Raw genomic sequence first — 18,639 nt, forward strand, 5'->3', positions numbered from 1 at the left:
TTTAACAATTGTATTCGTATTTACAGATGACATACAGGTTTGATATTAAGGCACATGAAAGTTCAAATGTCCGAGAAGACATTTTATGCCAAAAAACGCATTTTGATAAAATAAAAAACAAAGGACAAATTACGTTCAAAAGGCTCCCCTATGAAGTAGTGAAGCCTAGTTTCCTGAATCGGGTCAGAAATGTTGGAGCCCGAGGGTGTTTTACAGACAACCGTGGATTTAGAACGGGGAGAAGGATGTGGGGAACTGTCCCACCCTGACCATAGTTTGCTTTGTATGTTTCTATGTTTTGTTTGGTCAGGGTGTGATCTGAGTGGGCATTCTATGTTACATGTCTAGTTTGTCTATTTCTATGTTTGGCCTGATATGGTTCTCAATCAGAGGCAGGTGTCAGTCACTGTCTCTGATTGGGAACCATATTTAGGTAGCCTGTTTGGTGTTGGGTTTTGTGGGTGATTGTTCCTGTCTCTGTGTTTGCACCAGATAGGGCTGTTTTGGTTTTTCACGTTTCTTGTTTTTTTAGTCTGTTCATTCTGTATGTGTTAGAGTGGTTAGTGTTTTCATCGGGTTTCTCGCTGTCCTTATATTTCACGTTAGGGTACATTTTTGTTTTTGTAGTTATACCAGGTTTGGGTATACTATTTTGTTCCTGTGATTATTTTGGACATTAAAGCGTGTTTTTCCCACATCCTTTGCTCTCTGCGCCTGACTCCACACCTATTCACTCTTTGAGCGTTACAGGAACTTACGTTTAAGACTACTATATTGAGTCTTATTTGGCGATACTTGAGAGCTGGGTTGATGGGAGAGGTAGTAAACCTGATCGTGCTCTTATGAGGTCATGGGTGTTTAATGCAACCAAACCTCTGGATGAAGATGAGGCCAGAGCATGTTTTTATCTGGAGGTTGAGTTGGTTTAGTTACCAGGTTAATGGCCCTTATTAGTCCAGTTACATAATAAGGCCTGGTGGTATGGGGTCCTTACTCATATCATAGGAATATGGTACTGTGGTACTGTGTTAACGAACCATTGACTCTAATGTTGAACACTGTAAATCCTAAATTACGTAGGACTATTCAGTGACGGATCCTTCACATGAAATAGCTCACCCAATCGTCCGAATTTAGATCACAGCCACAGGTATAGTTTCAGGAGATGTAACTAATTATCCTGTGTGGAAGTGGAAGATCTTAGAGTTAAAAAAAAAAAAAGTTGAGGAAAAAAGGGAGAGAGCGAGAGAGAAAGACAGAGAGAGAGAGATAAAAAGAGATAGCAAAGCAAAGACATAATCCGTCTTCTGTAACCAGTGGTGCTAATCTTTTTGATTTGGGCAAACGTTCCTCCCCAAGTCTGAATCAAAAGGTCTATTTGCATTTTTTTTTTATGCTGGAGCTTTGAATTTACACAGCTCTGTGGATTACCTCACCTCAAAACTCTTTGTCAGAAATGGGAAGATCGCTATCTCTCTTTCTCCTCTCCTCTCCTCCTCTTTTGTTTATTGTTTGTGCTCACAGAAGGAAAGAATCATTACAAATTAATACACAGGCTTTGTCTTTGGCAATGTTCTCTTCTTACACCAACTTTGTTTTGTAAGGATTAGCATATTCTGCTCAATTGGTTATGCAAATCTCCTGCTACAGCTTTCTTTACTGGTGCTGATAACAGACAGAGAGAAAGTGGGAGCTTGGCTGACAAAATGATGTCAGAGCCTGTTACCGCCATTAACCGCCCTAGGTAGTCAGACAGACGTTTATAAAGGGTCAAACTGACATAATTGAAGTCCCTCCCTTTTTGGCGCTGGGACTTTACTATCTTGCCGTCACAAGACTTTTGCAGTTGGCACGGCGTGCGAGCAGCATAACAAATAGAATTCAGCTGAGGATTCCCTTTAAAAACAGACATTAGAGGCAAGCCAAGGGACAGGAACTCCCCTGTGGAGAGAGAGGGAATGTCTGGAACTTGGAGAGAGACAGGTGGCGGCTGGGGAAAATGGCCGACCGAAAGCAATTAACATTCCCAAATAGTGGCTGGGAAGGAAGGCATCCGTAGAGGTTACACATGGACTGAATGAGCCTCATGCACTAGAGCCTCAACGATCATTCATGGGTATGCAGACACACATAAATAAATACAAATATTTGTATCTTTATTTAACTAGGCAAGTCAGTTAAGAACAAATTCTTATTTTCAATGACTGCCAAGGAACAGTGGGTTAACTGCCTTGTTCAGGGGCAGAACGACAGATTTGTACCTTGTCAGCTCAGGAATTCGATCTGCAACATTTAGGTTAAAAGTCCAGAGCTCTAACCACTAGGCTACCTGCCACCCAAATGTGGGCAAACCCTCAAAGTACATTAGCTTGAATGATGTAAAAAAAAATTATGTCATGATATTTGCTATGTGAGTATCTACTCAGTGGATGAAATAAAGTGACATTTAAAAAAGAATACTGTATATTATTAAAACCTTTCCTAACCAGAAACTGTGGATTGATGGCAAAACTGAAAGCGCCGAACCACCGCTTTTAAACATGGCAAGGCGACTGGAAACATGACCGAATACGAACAGAGCAGCTATTCTCTCCTCAAGGCAATCAAAAAAGCAAAGCGTCAGTAGAGAGACAAAGCAGAGCCACAATTCAAAGCCTGTGGGCTCTCCTTCTCTGTGGCTAACGTGAGTAAAACATTTAAACATGTTAACCCTCGCAAGGCTGCCGGCCCAGACGGCATCCCTAGCCACGTCCTCAGAGCATGCGAAGACCATGCTGGCTGGTGTGTTTACGGACACATTTAATCAATCCCTATCCCAGTCTGCTGTCCACACATGCTTCAAGATGGCCACCATTGTTCATGTTCCCAAGAAAGCTAAGGTAGCTGAACTAAATGACTATCACCCTGTAGCACTCTCTTCTGTCATCATGAAGTGCTTAAAGAGACTAGTCAAGGATCATATCACCTCCACCCTACCTGATACCCTAGACCCACTTCAATTTGCTTACCGCCCTAATAGGTCCACTGACGATGCAATCGCCATCACACTGCACACTGCCCTGTCCCATCTGGACTAGAGGAATACCTATGTAAGAATGATGTTCATTGACTACAGCTCAGCATTTAACACCATTGTACCCTGGGTCTCGAACCCGCCCTGTGCAACTGGGTCCTGGACTTTCTGATGGGCCGTCCCCAGGTGGTGAAGGTAGGAAACAATATCTCCACTCCACTGATCCTCAACACTGGGGCCCCACAAGGGTGCGTTCTCAGCCCTCTCCTGTACTCCCTGTTCACCCATGACTGCGTGGCCATGCACGCTTCAAACACAATCATCAAGTTTTCAGATGACACTACAGTGGTAGGCTTGATTACCAACAACGACGAGACGGCCTACAGGGAGGAGGTGAGGGTCCTCGGAGTGTGGTGTCAGGAAAATAACCTCTCTCTCAACATCAACAAAACAAATGAGATTATCGTGGACATCAGGTAGCAGCAGAGGGAGCACCCCCCCATACACATCGATGGGGCAGTAGTGGATAAGGTTCCTCGGCGTACACATCACGGACAAACTGAAATGGTCCACCCACACAGACAGCGTGGACAAGGCGCAACAGCGCCCCCTCAAATTCAGGAGGATGAAGGAATTTGGCTTGTCACCTAAAACACTCACAAACTATCACCACCTGGTACTGCAACTGCACTGCCCTCAACCGCAAGGCTCTCCAGAGGGTAGTGCGTTTTGCACTACGCACCAACGGGAGCAAACTACCTGCCCTCCAGGACACCTACAACACCCGATGTCACAGGAAGGCCAAAAAGATAATCAAGGACAACAACCACCCGAGCCACTGCCTGTTCATCCCGCTATCATCCAGAAGGCGAGGTCAGTACAGGTGCATCCACGCTGGGACCAAGAGACTGACAGCTTCTACCTCAAGGCCATCAGACTGTTAAACAGTCATCACTAACATAGAGAGGCTGCTGCCTACATACAGACTCAAATCACTGGCCACTTTAATAAATGGACTTAATAAAGGTATCACTACTCACCTTAAATAACGCCACTTTAATAATATTTACATATCTTATATTACTCATCTCATATGTATATACTATATCCTATACCATCTATGGCATCTTGCCTATGCCGCACGGCCATCGCTCATCCATACATTTATATGTACAGTTAAAGTCGGAAGATTACATACACTTAAGTTGGAGTCATTCAAACTTTTTTTTCAACCACTCCTCAAATGTATTGTTAACAAACTATAGTTTTGGCAAGTCAGGTAGGACATCTACTATGTGCATGACACAAGTAATTTTCCCAACAATTGTTTACAGACAGTTTATTTCACATATAATTCACTGTATCACATTTCCAGTGAGTCAGATGTTTACATACACTAAGACTGTGCCTTTAAACAGCTTGAACAATTCCAAAGAATGATGTCATGGCTTTAGAAGCTTCTGATAGGCTAATTGACATCATTTGAGTCAATTGGAGGTGAACCTGTGGATGTATTTCAAGGCCTACCTTCAAACTCAGTGCCTCTTTGCTTGACATCATGGGAAAATCAAAAGAAATCAGCCAAGACCTCAGAATTTTTTTTGTAGATCTCCACAAGTCTGGTTCGTCCTTGGGAGCAATTTCCAAACACCTGAAGGTACCATGTTCATCTGTACAAACAATAGTACGCAAGTATAAACACCATGGGACCACGCAGCGGTCACACTGCTCAGGAAGAAGACGTGTTCTGTCTCCTAGAGATGAACGTACTTTGTTATGCTAAAAGTGCAAATCAATGCCAGAACAACAGCAAAGGACCTTGTGATGATGCTGGAAGAAACAGGTACAAAAGTATCTATATCCACAGTAAAACAAGTACTATATCGACACAACCTGAAAGGCCGCTCAGCAAGGAAAAGCTGCTGCTCCAAAACCGCCATAAAAAAAATCCAGTCTACGGTTTGAAACTGCACATGGGTACAAAGATCATACTTTTTGGGGAATTGTCCACTGGTTTGATGAGAAAAAATATAACTGTTTGTCCATATTGACCATCGTTTGGAGGAAAAAGGGGGAGGCTAGCAAGCCGAAGACCACCATCCTAACCGTGAAGCACGGGTGTGGCAGCATCATGTTGTGGGGTGCTTTGCTGCAGGGGGACTGGTGCACTTCACAAAATAGATGGCATCACGAGGGAAGGAAAAGGATGTGGATGTATTTAAGCAACATTTCAAGACATCAGTCAGGAAGTTAAAGCTTGGTCGCAAATGGGTCTTCCAAATGGACAATGACACCAAGCATACTTCCAAAGTTGTGGCAAAATGGCTTAAGGACAACAAAGTCAAGGTATTTGAGTGGCCATCACAAAGCCCTGACCTCAATCCTATAGAAAATTTGTGGGCAGAACTGAAAAAGTGTGCGCGAGCAAGGAGGCCTACAAACCTAACTCAGTTACACCGGCTCTATCAGGAGGAATGGGCCAAAGTTCACCCAACTTATTGTGGGAAGCTTGTGGACGGCTACCCGAAACGTTTGACCCAAGTTAAACAATTTAAAGGCAATGCTACCAAATGCTAATTGTGTGTGTCTAAACTTCCCACTGGGAATGTGATGAAAGAAATCAAATCTGAAATATATCATTCTCTCTACTATTATTCTGAAATGTCACATTCATAAAATAAAGTGGTGATCCTAACTGACCTAAAACAGGGAATTTTGTGAAAAACTGAGTTTCAATGATTTTGGCGAAAGGTGTATGTATAAACTTCCGACTTCAACTGTACATATTCTTATTCATCCCTTTACATTTGTGTGCATAAGGTAGTTGCTGGGAATTTGTTAGATCACTTGATAGATATTACTGCATTGTTGGAACTAGAAGCAAAAGATTTTCACACTCACATTAACATCTGCTAACCATGTGTGTCTGACCAATACAATTTGATTTGATGTATTATTTTTTACTTGAATAACAACTGACCCAAAGCATGGTTTCGGGGTCTGCTTAGTGGCCTACCTGAAACAATGCCAGAATGTTCAATATTTCAGCTCCTCCATAAAATCAAAGTCATCATGCTGCTGTTCTATCTAGAACAATGTACACTATCTCTATATTTGGTCAAATATTCTACCTCTCTGTACCACTGTTCCTCTGAGGTTACTCAGTAGCTATGTGAGTTCTGCAAGCAGACAAAGAGAGAAAAACAAAGCAACAGAACGAGAACAGATGCGTAATCCATCCAATCAGTCATTCTCCCTGCTCTGCTCTGTCTTCTGAGTCACACTACGAAGGCACGCTTCATGTTCCTTAAAGGTCATCCTCAGGCTAGCAGAGACGGTTCCGGAAGGAAACAACAACAACAAAAAAGATCCAGCCCTCCCTCGGGTCAGGATGCCTTCCTGTTTCATATAGTTGACCCCCCCCACACACACACTCCCCCACCACCACCTTGAGTTAGTGACAATTGTAACATGGGATTGTAAAAAATAAAAGATAAGTGCCTGTTGGTGATGCAGTGGGGAGGAGGGAGGAGAACCTCCTCTGTTTTCTCCTCTCTCTCCCTTATCTCTCACTCCCCTCTCCCCCCCCCCCCCTTTTCCCTGTCCTCTCCGTGTCCGCTCACAGCCCATACACCCCCAAGCAAAGCTAATTAAATCCTTATAAGTGAGTCGCCTCGCCTCGCCTGCCATCCCAGACTTTCAGAAAGGTCAGCCCACTCATAGGCATGAGGCAGACATTTTTCATTACTATTTTTCTTTGGAGAAATTTAGCAGATTGTTAATTATCCGATTACAAGTTTGCTTTTTAAAGGGCACCGCACATTGCCCCGAGTCGGATGGCTGGAGAGGAGGAGGATAAGGAGGAGAGGACTGAGTCGGATGGCTGGAGAGGAGGAGGTTAAGGAGGAGAGGACTGAGTCGGATGGCTGGAGAGGAGGAGGTTAAGGAGGAGAGGACTGAGTCGGATGGCTGGAGAGGAGGAGGATAAGGAGGAGAGGACTGAGTCGGATGGCTGGAGAGGAGGAGGTTAAGGAGGAGAGGACTGAGTCGGATGGCTGGAGAGGAGGAGGTTAAGGAGGAGAGGACTGAGAAGGGGGAGTGAGTCAAGGGAGAGGGAAAGAGAGAGGGAGGGAGAGAGAGAGGGATAAAGAGGCCATCTGACAGAGACCTTGTGGCCACACCAGGGAAGAAGCCAAGAGACACTACGGTGAATCTTTCCTCTGGGACTTGTGTATTCAAAGGGGTCTTAGCTATACAGCCCTCAACTTCTAGATGTACAGAGAAAAAGACTCAACTTCTACAAAACTTGCAACCCCCGCACACTCACATGTGCACACGCGAACATACGCCCACACTCGCTGTGCAAATGAAGCCTGTCATGACGGCCATAAACCATGGTGTATTTTCAGTGCAAGATAGGCTGCAGGAATAAACTGTGTTTTACACTTGCATTTGGAGCCATTCATTGGAGTCATTCATGTTAGCAGCCATAAAATACCGTTTAGGAAGCTACTACTGATTCATCTTTGCCAGAATATTAGGCTACCTGGAGATTTAATTGATAATATTAATATTTCAGATAGGCCTATTTTGGTTGCTGCTGGCTATATGTCTAAAGACAAGCAGCTGTAACATTGCACTGCTTCAGTGCCTTCAATATTATGGGAGGAAGATGCAACATATTCTGGCACATGTATTAAGATATTTGTGAGGAAGAACAGGGCTACTCGGCTGGCAATGAGCACACTGCAGGCAGGCTGCCCTCCAAAGTGATGGCGCAGTGTAGACAGAATATGCTTTCCATTTGATCCTGCAACCTCCACTACAAGTAGGCCTTGTGGTTTTGTTTGTGCTGGACTCCAGAGAAGTGACTTGATATACAGTGGGGCAAAAAAGTATTTAGTCAGCCACCAATTGTGCAAGTTCTCCCACTTAAAAAGATGAGAGAGGCCTGTATTTTTCATCATATGTACACTTCAACTATGACAGACAAAATCCCCAAAAAAATCCAGAAAATCAAAAAGTTTTCATTTTTAGTTAATTTATTTGCAAATTATGGTGGAAAATAAGTATTTGGTCAATAACAAAAGTTTCTCAATACTTTCAATGCCCTTGCTGATGGAAGGAGGTTTTCACTCAAAATCTCACGATACATGGCCCCATTCATTCTTTCCTTTACACGGATCAGTCGTCCTGGTCCCTTTGCAGAAAAACAGCCCCAAAGCATGATGTTTCCACCCCCATGCTTCACAGTATGTATGGTGTTCTTTGAATGCAACTCACCATTCTTTGTCCTCCAAACACGACGAGTTGAGTTTTTTGGTTATATTTTGGTTTCATCTGAACATATGACATTCTCCCAATCTTCTTCTGGATCATCCAAATGCTCTCTAGCAAACTTCAGACGGGTCTGGACATGTACTGGCTTAAGCAGGGGGACACGTCTGGCACTGCAGGATTTGAGTCCCTGGCGGCGTAGTGTGTTACTGATGGTAGGCTTTGTTACTTTGGTCCCAGCTCTCTGCAGGTCATTCACTAGGTCCCCCCCGTGTAGTTCTGGGATTTTTGCTCACCGTTCTTGTGATCATTTTGACCCCCGGGGTGAGATCTTGCGTGGACCCCCAGATCGAGGGAGATTATCAGTGGTCTTGTATGTCTTCCATTTCCTAATAATTGCTCACACAGTTGATTTCTTCAAACCAAGCTGCTTACCTATTGCAGATTCAGCATTCCCAGCCTTGTGCAGATCTACAATTTTGTTTCTGGTGTCCTTTGACAGCGCTTTGGTCTTGGCCATAGTGGAGTTTGGAGTGTGACTGTTTGAGGTTGTGGACAGGTGTCTTTTATACTGATAACAAGTTCAAACAGGTGCCATTAATACAGGTAATGAGTGGAGGACAGAGGAACCTCTTAAAGAAGAGGTCTGTGAGAGCCAGAAATCTTGCTTGTTTGTAGGTGACCAAATACTTATTTTCCACCATAATTTGCAAATAAATTCATTAAAAATCCTACAATGTGATTTTCTGGATTTGTTTTTCTAATTTTGTCTGTCATAGTTGAAGTGTACCTATGATGAACATTACAGGCCTCTCTCATCTTTTTAAGTGGGAGAACTTGCACAATTGGTGGCTGACTAAATACTTTTTTTGCCCCACTCTATCTCTAGTTGATATTGGCTACTAACATGAATGACTTTCAGCTTCAAATGCAGATGTGAAACACAGTTTATTTCTGTGACCTATCTTGTGTTTTGAAAATGCATCACCGTTTATGACTGTAATTAAAGTTTACATTTGAGCAGCGATTGTGTGCGCATGTTCTCATGTGCACACAAGCAAGTGCATTCCCGGGGGTCGCAAGGTTCCTCCCCTCTGACCTTATCCTCCAATGGGCTTTGAGAAGGAGGCGAGAAGAGCAAGATGGACTCAGTGGTAGGTGTAACATAGTAAATGTAAATCCGGAACACTCCCATTAGGAGACTCCCATATGTTACTTTCGTTACTTTTTACTTTCGTATGATATGTATTCATTTGTGGATGTCCATCATTCATTTCGTATGATATGTTACGAATTACAAATCGTATGGTATGTTATAAATTGCAATTCGTACAACGTGTAACAAATGTTCAAAATGTCAATGCTAACGTTAGCTAGGTGGCTAACTTTTACCTAGGGGTAAGGATTAAGATTATGGTTAAGGTTAGGGTTAGGAGTTAGGTTAAAGGGTTAGGGTTTGGGGAAGGTTAGCTAGCATGCTACGTAAAAGTAGTAAGCAGTTGCAAATGATAAAGTTGTCCATGATGACATTTGATCAAGCAACCTTCTTGTTATATGCCTACCCCTCCACAACAACCAACCAACCACCCACCCACCCACCCACCCTAATTCAATTTTTTGCCTAAAAGGGGAATTTCACCCTGGCTCTGCCATGGCATATAGTCATTACTATATTAACAACATTACTTTTTTATTATAAACATCACACTTATCCAAACTAAAATTTAATTTCACTGGTAAAATCGGGAAGTTTCGACTTCCTGTGTTCGTAGTAAACCACAAAGTCGGGCATTCACAGCGAATGCAGATACCGTCCGCTAAGGGAGATGGGGCGTACCCACAAACTTGGATGATGGCATTGTGTACTTCTAATGAACAACACACAGCAATCTCAGAAGTTATTTAGGCAAGATTTTATTTGACACATTTTTTCTTTCACTAACATTTGTCATGCCTGTGTGGGATCTGGGATCTGTTTCGTATTGCGTCAGATAACAATATTGACGAATACGCTGATTCGGTGTGCGAGTTCATTAGAACGTGCGTTGAAGATGTCGTTCCCATAGCAACGATTAAAACATTCCCTAACCAGAAACCGTGGATTGATGGCAGCATTCGCGTGAAACTGAAAGCGCGAACCACTGCTTTTAATCAGGGCAAGGTGACTGGTAACATGACCGAATACAAACAGTGCAGCTATTCCCTCCGCAAGGCTATCAAACAAGCTAAGCGTCAGTACAGAGACAAAGTAGAATCTCAATTCAACGGCTCAGACACAAGATGCATGTGGCAGGGTCTACAGTCAATCACGGACTACAAGAAGAAATCCAGCCCAGTCACGGACCAGGATGTCTTGCTCCCAGGCAGACTAAATAAGAAGCAATGCTGAAGAGTGGAATCTGATTGGTCAGCTCAGCGCTGGACAGACCTGAGCACGGGCGTTTCCTGTTTTAATTTCTGTCTATAGGCTGGGAGCAACAAAATAGAGTCATGGTCAGATTTTCCGAAGGCAGGGTGGGGGAGGGCTTTGTATTCATCGCGGAAGTTATAGTAGCAATGATCCAGATTGCTAGCAGCCTGTGTCGTGCATTCGATATGCTGATATAATTTAGGAAGTCTCGTTCTCAGGTTAGCTTTGTTAAAATCCCTGGCTACAATAAATGTAGCCCCAGGATGTTTGTATTCCAGTTTACATAGACTCCAGTGAAGTTCTTTCAGGGCCAACGAGGTATCTGCTTGTGGGGGATATACATGGCTGTGACTATAATCATAGAGAATTCTCTTGGAAGATAATGCGGTCGGCATTTGAGTGTAAGGAATTCTCGGTCAGGTGAACAAAAATACTTAAGTTCCTGTATGTTGTTGTGATTACACCATGAGTCGTTAATCATAAGGCATACAACCCAGCCCTTCTTCTTACCAGAGAGATGTTTATTTCTGTAAGAACCTGGTGGCTGTACCGACTCCGACAACATATCCCAAGTGAGCCATGTTTCCATGAAACAGAGAATGTTACAATCTCTGATGTGTCTCTGGAAGGCAACTCATGCCCCAATCTCTTGTTATCTAGAGATTGGACATTGGTGAGAAATATGCTCGGGAGCGGTGGATGGTGTGCTCGCCTTCTGAGTCTGACCAGTAGGCCTCTCCTGCGGCAACCGCGTTGTTTTGGGTCGGCCTCTTAGGATAAGCTCCCACGTCATGGGTGGAGGTCCGAAGAAAGGATTCACTTCGGGAAAGACGTAATTCCTGGTCGTAATGTTGTTAATTAAGTTGTTATATCCAATAGTTCTTCCCAGCTGTATGTAATAACACTTGACATTTCCTGGGCTAACAATGAAAGAAATAATACATAAAAAAACAAATAGCTGCATAGTTTCCGAAGGACCTGAAGCGAGGCGACCATCTCTGTCGGCGCCATCATTGAAACCATTTATTTTTTCCTTCAAAACAAAACAGAAGATTCTTGATCAGAGGAAATGTAACGCTAGCTAGCTTGCTAGCTTAGCTGGACTAGCTAGCTAGGTAAGTTAGCTACTGTTAGCTAGCTAATGAACTCTGAAAGCCATCCTCTCAATCAAATAGCTATCTTTTTTGGTATGCTTTACTCACTGTCAATCAATTTTGTCTAAGCCATGGTACTCACTGCTAGACTGGTAGCTACCTTCAGCAGAGTGAACATTATTATTTGTAAAAATGTATTTAACCTTTATTTAACTATGCAAGTCAGTTAAGAGCAAATTCTTATTTAAAATGATGGCCTACCCTGGCCAAACCTTAACCGGATGATGCTGGACCAATTGTACGCAGCCCTATGGCGGCGCACAACCATGCATGTTTGTTTGTTTTATTTTTGACTGACGTTAGCAAACGTAAGCTACCTAATGTCAGTAAATAAGAGTAACTCAATCTGGTAGCCATCTATTACACCCTTGTCTGGAATGTGTATAAATTGTCTATGGTTAGTTGGTTCTCAGCTGGCTCTCAATCTTGCTGCCAATTTAGTGATGCTAGTTAGCTAATAGCAACCTGCCAATATTGAAATGTCCATGTTAGGTATGCTAAGCTAGCTAGTCTAATAGAGGTCAATACAATTAGTGGGGTGGTTAAATTGTGTATTGTTGTGTATTTTGTTGTAAGTGGTACAGAATGTCATTCCACCAACATGCGCTTCTAACCCCTAACTCTGCACAAGGTGAAGGTAAGTTGGCAAAAATATTTAGAAACTGACAGCTAAGATAACTCAATTCACAGTAAGCATGGTATAAACGCAAACTGGGTAGTGTTCGTATGGTCTGTATTATGGGGTTACATGTGGTCAGAGGTAGCCTGAGGACCACAGAGTATCTTCCGGACCATGTAATCAATTTAGTCCACTCCTCTTCTCTTTTTACCTATTATTTCTGTAAAACTCATTTGACCTATAACTCCCAGTAATGGATACCAAAAATCTTTGGTTAATTCCCTTTATCTGGTGTAACAATCTGTAGCTAATAGAACTGGTGGTCATGATGAAATTGCCATTCGCAAAGAAACATATAGTAAGACAATACACTATGGTGAGTGTACTAAAGTTCAGGGAATACTTGTACAGCTGTACGAGTCATGATCAAACTGCCATTCAGCTCCTCTTGAGTCATCTGCTTGAAATCCAGAATGTCTAATCCATAGGGAAGGATACAGTTCACGGGATACAGTCCCGCTATAATGACACATGCAGGCTAAGAAATTCTGTTATTGGATCTAGAATCCACTCCAGGAAGCATCCCAGGCACCACACGGTATTGTCTGTAAGACAAAACAAAGAATAAAAATGATACTCTATTGTAGAGCCCAAAACCTTTGCACAATGACCAAACCGTACAAAGGTAGGTAGGCAGACAGTATCTACCTACAGGCATGTCTATCAGGCATGCTAGCTTGCTTGATATACAATATTTGTGTTATGCATATAGTTTTATGGGATTGAAATACATCCACGGTCATAACGATAACCAATAACCCGTCAATTATGTTACATAGCTAGCTATTAACATTATTTACAGTTGCTGATGTTACACATGTTTGCTAATAAGTTACAAACGTGAGGCGTGGCACATAACAAAAAAAAGTGTCTGTCCCCGGTTGCAACACTCCCTAACGAGTTCCAAACTGACGCTGGAAGCAAAGTCAACACAATTACTGTTCGTCGGGAGCTTCATGGAATTGATTTCCATGGCCGAGCACCAGCCTAAGATCCCCATGCGCGATGCCAAGTGTCGGCCGGATTGGTGTAAAGCTCGCCGCCATTGGAATCTGGAGCAGTGGAAACACGTTCTCTGGAGTGATGAATCACGCTTCACAATCTGGCAGTCTGACGGATGAATCTGGGTTTGGCGGATGCCAGGAGAACACTACCTGCCCGAATGCATAGTGCCAACTGTAAAGTTTGGTGGAGGGGGAATAATGTTCTGGGGCCATTTTTAATGGTTTGAGATAGGCTCCTTATAGTTCCAGGGAATGGAAATCTTGACGCTACAGCATACAATGACATTCTATATGATTCTGTGCTTCCAACTTTGTGGCAACAGTTTGGGGAATGGCCTTTCCTGTTTCACTATGACAATGCCACTGTGCACAAAGCGAGGTCCATACAGAAATGGTTTGTCGAGATCGGTGTGGAAGAACAAGTTTCCACATACTTTTAGTCATGCAGTGTATGTGTGGCTGAACCCATGCCCTCACTTCCAATATGGGTTCCTGCCAAGTGCTTACCGCCCCACCACGGTATAACTCTCTCAATTTCAACCTATACTTTAGCCCAGCGACATGGATGGTGCCTTTATCACTACACTCACCCCACGCCGCAGTCTATGCTGTCTAAGGGACATCAGGGATGATTTAACAGCAGTGAGATTCCTAGTGGACCAGTGCTAATGGTCATGTTATCTGTTCTTTCTTTATTCCAGTCATTTAGCACCCCTGGGTATGCTGGTTTTCATCCCAGCCAAACTATCAATCAATATTGTGTGTTATTGAGCCGATAATTGAGCAGTGAATCAGGTCTGACATCGCCTAAACATTGATGAAACATCTCTGTTATGCCCTCTGGTCAACTGTGGGAAGACCGGAGAAAACAAGCGGAAAGATGCAGGTGTAGTGAAATCATTTGGATTTAGTTTGTGTTGAAATGAACGAGTTAGTTCAGATTTTTTTACTGTACATGACGACTCATGTATTCCTCATTTGCTTGAAATTCTATTCCAGTATTTCATTTCCATGTCGGTGTATAGTACATGCGTTCCAGGAATATCTCCCCATCACCCTACCTCAACCACTGCTCTCAATACTCTGCCTTGGGCCTTGACTAATCAGGCGATGACATCATATACCCCCCACCCCTTACATCCTTCACAAATGTTCAAGAGCCCATCTACAGAAGGAAACATTGCTAAAACAATAAGCAGGAAAAACAAATAAATAAGTAGATAGCTCCCTCCACTGACATGAGCCTAATTAGAGCTAATAAAGGCCTTGTCAAGGTCTATGCAGGAGAGTTGACCAAGTGTCTAGAGGTTCCCTGTCCATGCAATCTTACTAAATTGCTCACTGGCCCAATAAACTCACCAGTGCCCCTCTTTCTCACTGTGGATTAGATTAAGAGAGAATATAGAGAAAAGGTCTGTGAGAATAGGAGCATGTGGTCGGGTGGTCAGACAAGGGCGTCCTGAGAGAGTGAAGTCAGAGCCGGAGCTATTGTTATTCAGCTCGGGCACGCGCACACACACACACACACACACACACACACACACACACACACACACACACACACACACACACACACACACACACACACACACACACACACACACACACACACACACACACACACACACACACACACACACACACACGTACTGTACACTCGCATATGCACGCACACACACAGACAACAGGCGGAGCACACAGTACAGATTGGAAGCCTATTCAGAAGACAGGTCAAGCCTTCTTTTGTAAGATACCCTCTGGATCGATGAGAAGGAGCAGCATGTTACATTGGGGGTTGATGAGAGTGAAATGAGTGAGAATGGACAGAATTAGTATGTTCTACTCCTCTAACCTTTTCTCCTTCTGTTCTCTTTTCTTCGGCGGTGGCCCCAATCAGCACGCCCCAGTAATCCCTGTTGCTGTGATCTGATTGTCCGCAGCCTGCGGTGGGCAGGCAATCAGTGCCATCGCATCACTTTGTGCAGATGCTTATGCTTCAGAGGGACCGAGAGATGACAGAGGGGGGAGGGAAATGGAGAGAGGGACTAGGGTATGGGAGAAAGACACTATGAGTAAGGACAAGAGAGGGGGAGAGATTAAGGAGAGAGGGAGAGGGGAAAAATAAGGGAAGGTAGATGAGAAGGGGAGAGGGAAGATGACATTAAGACAAGGCGAGTAGGGAACGGAGGAAAAGAGGAAAGGGAGACAGGATAGGAGAGCGAGAGAATGTGAGTAAGTGCAAGAAGGGACATTTTCAGAAAGAGTTGGGGACAGAATTCACAGCCGGCCCGGCTTGACATGATTATTTCTATATAGACATTGCTACTTCATTCTTATATAACACGATACGTGATCTGATCTAGAGAGACACACATCAGATGACTACAGCACCAAATCAAAAAACTTCACAGTAAGAGAAACGAACACGTCAAAAGAACATTGACACATCCAAGTTGACTGGGGACGGCAAAACGACAAACAAGGGAGCATGTCAAAATGTCCCCGTTTTGATTTCCCTCCATCCATTTCTTTCCTTCCCTCAATCACGCTCATTTCCTCTGCACTCTACTCTTATTAGCCCTCCTCTTAAGCGTTGCGGCTCTGCTAACGAGTTAATTGAAGCCATGTTAAGACTTTGTAGGTGACATTGAGAGTCAGATTGCCTTCAGTGTTTGAGAACAAGCCTAGCTAGAGGGCTAGTAGGCTGGGGGAGGGAAATGTACTCTGGGAGAGTGAAGTTCATTGCTTATTATTCAATGCTCAGTGGGACTGATTATTGTGGCCCCCTGACTATAAACATGCACGCATGCACACTCCATCCTGCGGTGTTATGGTTTAGGCCTGTGGCTGCAGAGCGCTCAAGGCTCCACAGTTGTCTGTGGGCAGGTTGACCGTGCAGACAAACAGACAGACAGGAAGCAGCTGTAGAGGGACCTGGGGCTGATGGCTCTCTGCTTCTCCTAGGAGCCCTGAGGACAGTAGACAGGCCCCATCAACACACACGTACACAGATACACACACACACACACACACACACACACACACACACACACACACACACACACACACACACACACACACACACACACACACACACACACACACACACACACACACACACACACACACACACACACACACACACACACACACACACATAAACATATGGAGCTTACCAGCAGAGAGGAGAGTGTCCTTTCAGACAACGACAGACAGTTGTGTGTCAAAGTGAACATATAATGCATTCGGAAAGACCCGTTGACTTTTTTCCCACATTTTGTCACGTTACAGCCTCATTCTAAAACGGATTACATTGTTTTTTCCCCCTCATCAATCTACACACAATACCCCACGATGACAAAGGCAAAAACAGCTTTTTGACTAATCAAACCCTTTACTCAGTACTTTGTTGAAGCACCTTTGGCAGCGATTACAGCCTTGAGTCTCCTTGGGTATGACGCTACAAGCTTGGCACACCTGTATTTGGAGAGTTTGTCCCATTCTTCTTTGCACATCCTCTCAAGCTCTGTCAGGCTGGATGGAGAGCATCACTGCACAGCTATTTTCAGGTCTCTCCAGAGACTTCCGTCTCGCCACTCTACTATAAAGGCCTGACTGGTGGAGTGCTGCAGAGATGGCTGTCCTTCTGGAAGGTTTTCCCATCTTCACAGAGGATCTCTGGAGCTCTGTCAGCTCTGGTTCTTGGTCACCTTCTTGACCAAGGCCCTTCTCTCCCCATTTCTCAGTTTGGCCGGGTGGACGGCTCTAGGAACTTCTTCCATTTAAGAATGATGGAGCCACTGTGTTCTTGGGGACCTTCAATGCTGCAGAAATGTTTTGGTACCTCGACACAATCCTGTCTTCCGACAATTCCTATAAACTCTTGGCTTGGTTTTTGCTTTGACATACACTGTCACCTGTGGGACCTTATAGACAGGTGTGTGCCTTTCCAAGTCATGTTCAATCTTATTGAATTTACCACAGGTGGACTCCAATCAAGTTGTAGAAACATCTCAAGGATGATCAATGGAAACAGGATGAATTTTGAGTCTCATAGCAAAGGGTCTGAATACGTTTGTAAATCTGATATTTCTGTATTTTGCAAAAATATCAAAAAAACATGTTTTTGCTTTGTCATGGTGGGATTCTGTATGTAGATTAATGAGGACTTAATGAGGACTTGTATGTAGATTAATGAGGAAAGAAAAAAAGAGAATATGACTGTAACGTAACAAATTTTGGAAAAAGTCAAGGGGTCTGAATACTTTCCGAATGCACCGTCACTTAAAAGTGAAATATAGGAAGTGTGCTTAAATGTATATGCATACTTCATGTGTGTGCCAATGCATGTGGCTAATCTAACACAAGACTTCAGGGACCCCTTCCAGGTTGAGCTGGACATCCTGAGCCTGTTATGGCAGGTGATTGCGTCTAGCTCGTGTTCCGTCTAGACAGGTCAGTCAGACTGGCACACCACTACGACTGATTGTCCACTAGACAAGCACCTCCTATGACCTTTTCTCTTCCACCATCATCCACTAGAATAGATAAAACACTTATACACCTCCAAAAGCACTTACTGTCTCTATCACAATCCCCCTGCAGTAAAGAAATAGAGCAGAAGCACACAGACTTATTCTTGTCACGCTTTGAGAATGGTGGATTTGATGGGACTTTACTGTTATAATCTCTCCATCTCTGACAGCAACATTTTTGTATTTTTTGGGGATTGATCAGAACTCATTTGAATGAATTTGTTCTAGTTTAGGAATTTGGGCTTGTTCTTTGGAGAAGCTACGTTAGATTGAGTATAGGAACATCGAAATTCTCCGCTTATTTCCAGTTTTCTGAAAATGGAAACCCTAATCCTCAATCAAGAACCAGACAAGAACCATAAACAATAAAAATGGCTGATGATTACATTTGATATCATTATTTTTTTCTTCAGACAATAATTAGATTTCAACAGACTCATGTATTGTCACATTATACTCATAAGTACCATCTTTGAAGAATACTGACACAGGGAAATAATGTTAGTAAAATGTTCAATCCATTATAGGCACACCAGGGAGGCATAATCCCTCCAGCGAAATAGAGAA

General features: G+C 43.4%; 1 protein-coding gene across 1 annotated transcript in view; it reads left to right on the plus strand.

The window, feature by feature from the left end:
* Window positions 1–17,559, plus strand: part of LOC118368668 (RAS guanyl-releasing protein 2-like) — a 126,574-nt gene extending 109,015 nt beyond the window's left edge. The window contains exon 17 of the mRNA XM_052497153.1: window positions 17,522–17,559. The gene's annotated coding sequence lies outside the window, so the exon portion shown is untranslated. The remainder of the gene's footprint in view (window positions 1–17,521) is intronic.
* Window positions 17,560–18,639: the final 1,080 nt, after the last annotated feature.

The sequence above is a fragment of the Oncorhynchus keta genome, chromosome 35 (genome assembly GCF_023373465.1).
Source record: "Oncorhynchus keta strain PuntledgeMale-10-30-2019 chromosome 35, Oket_V2, whole genome shotgun sequence".
Lineage (NCBI taxonomy): Eukaryota > Metazoa > Chordata > Actinopteri > Salmoniformes > Salmonidae > Oncorhynchus > Oncorhynchus keta.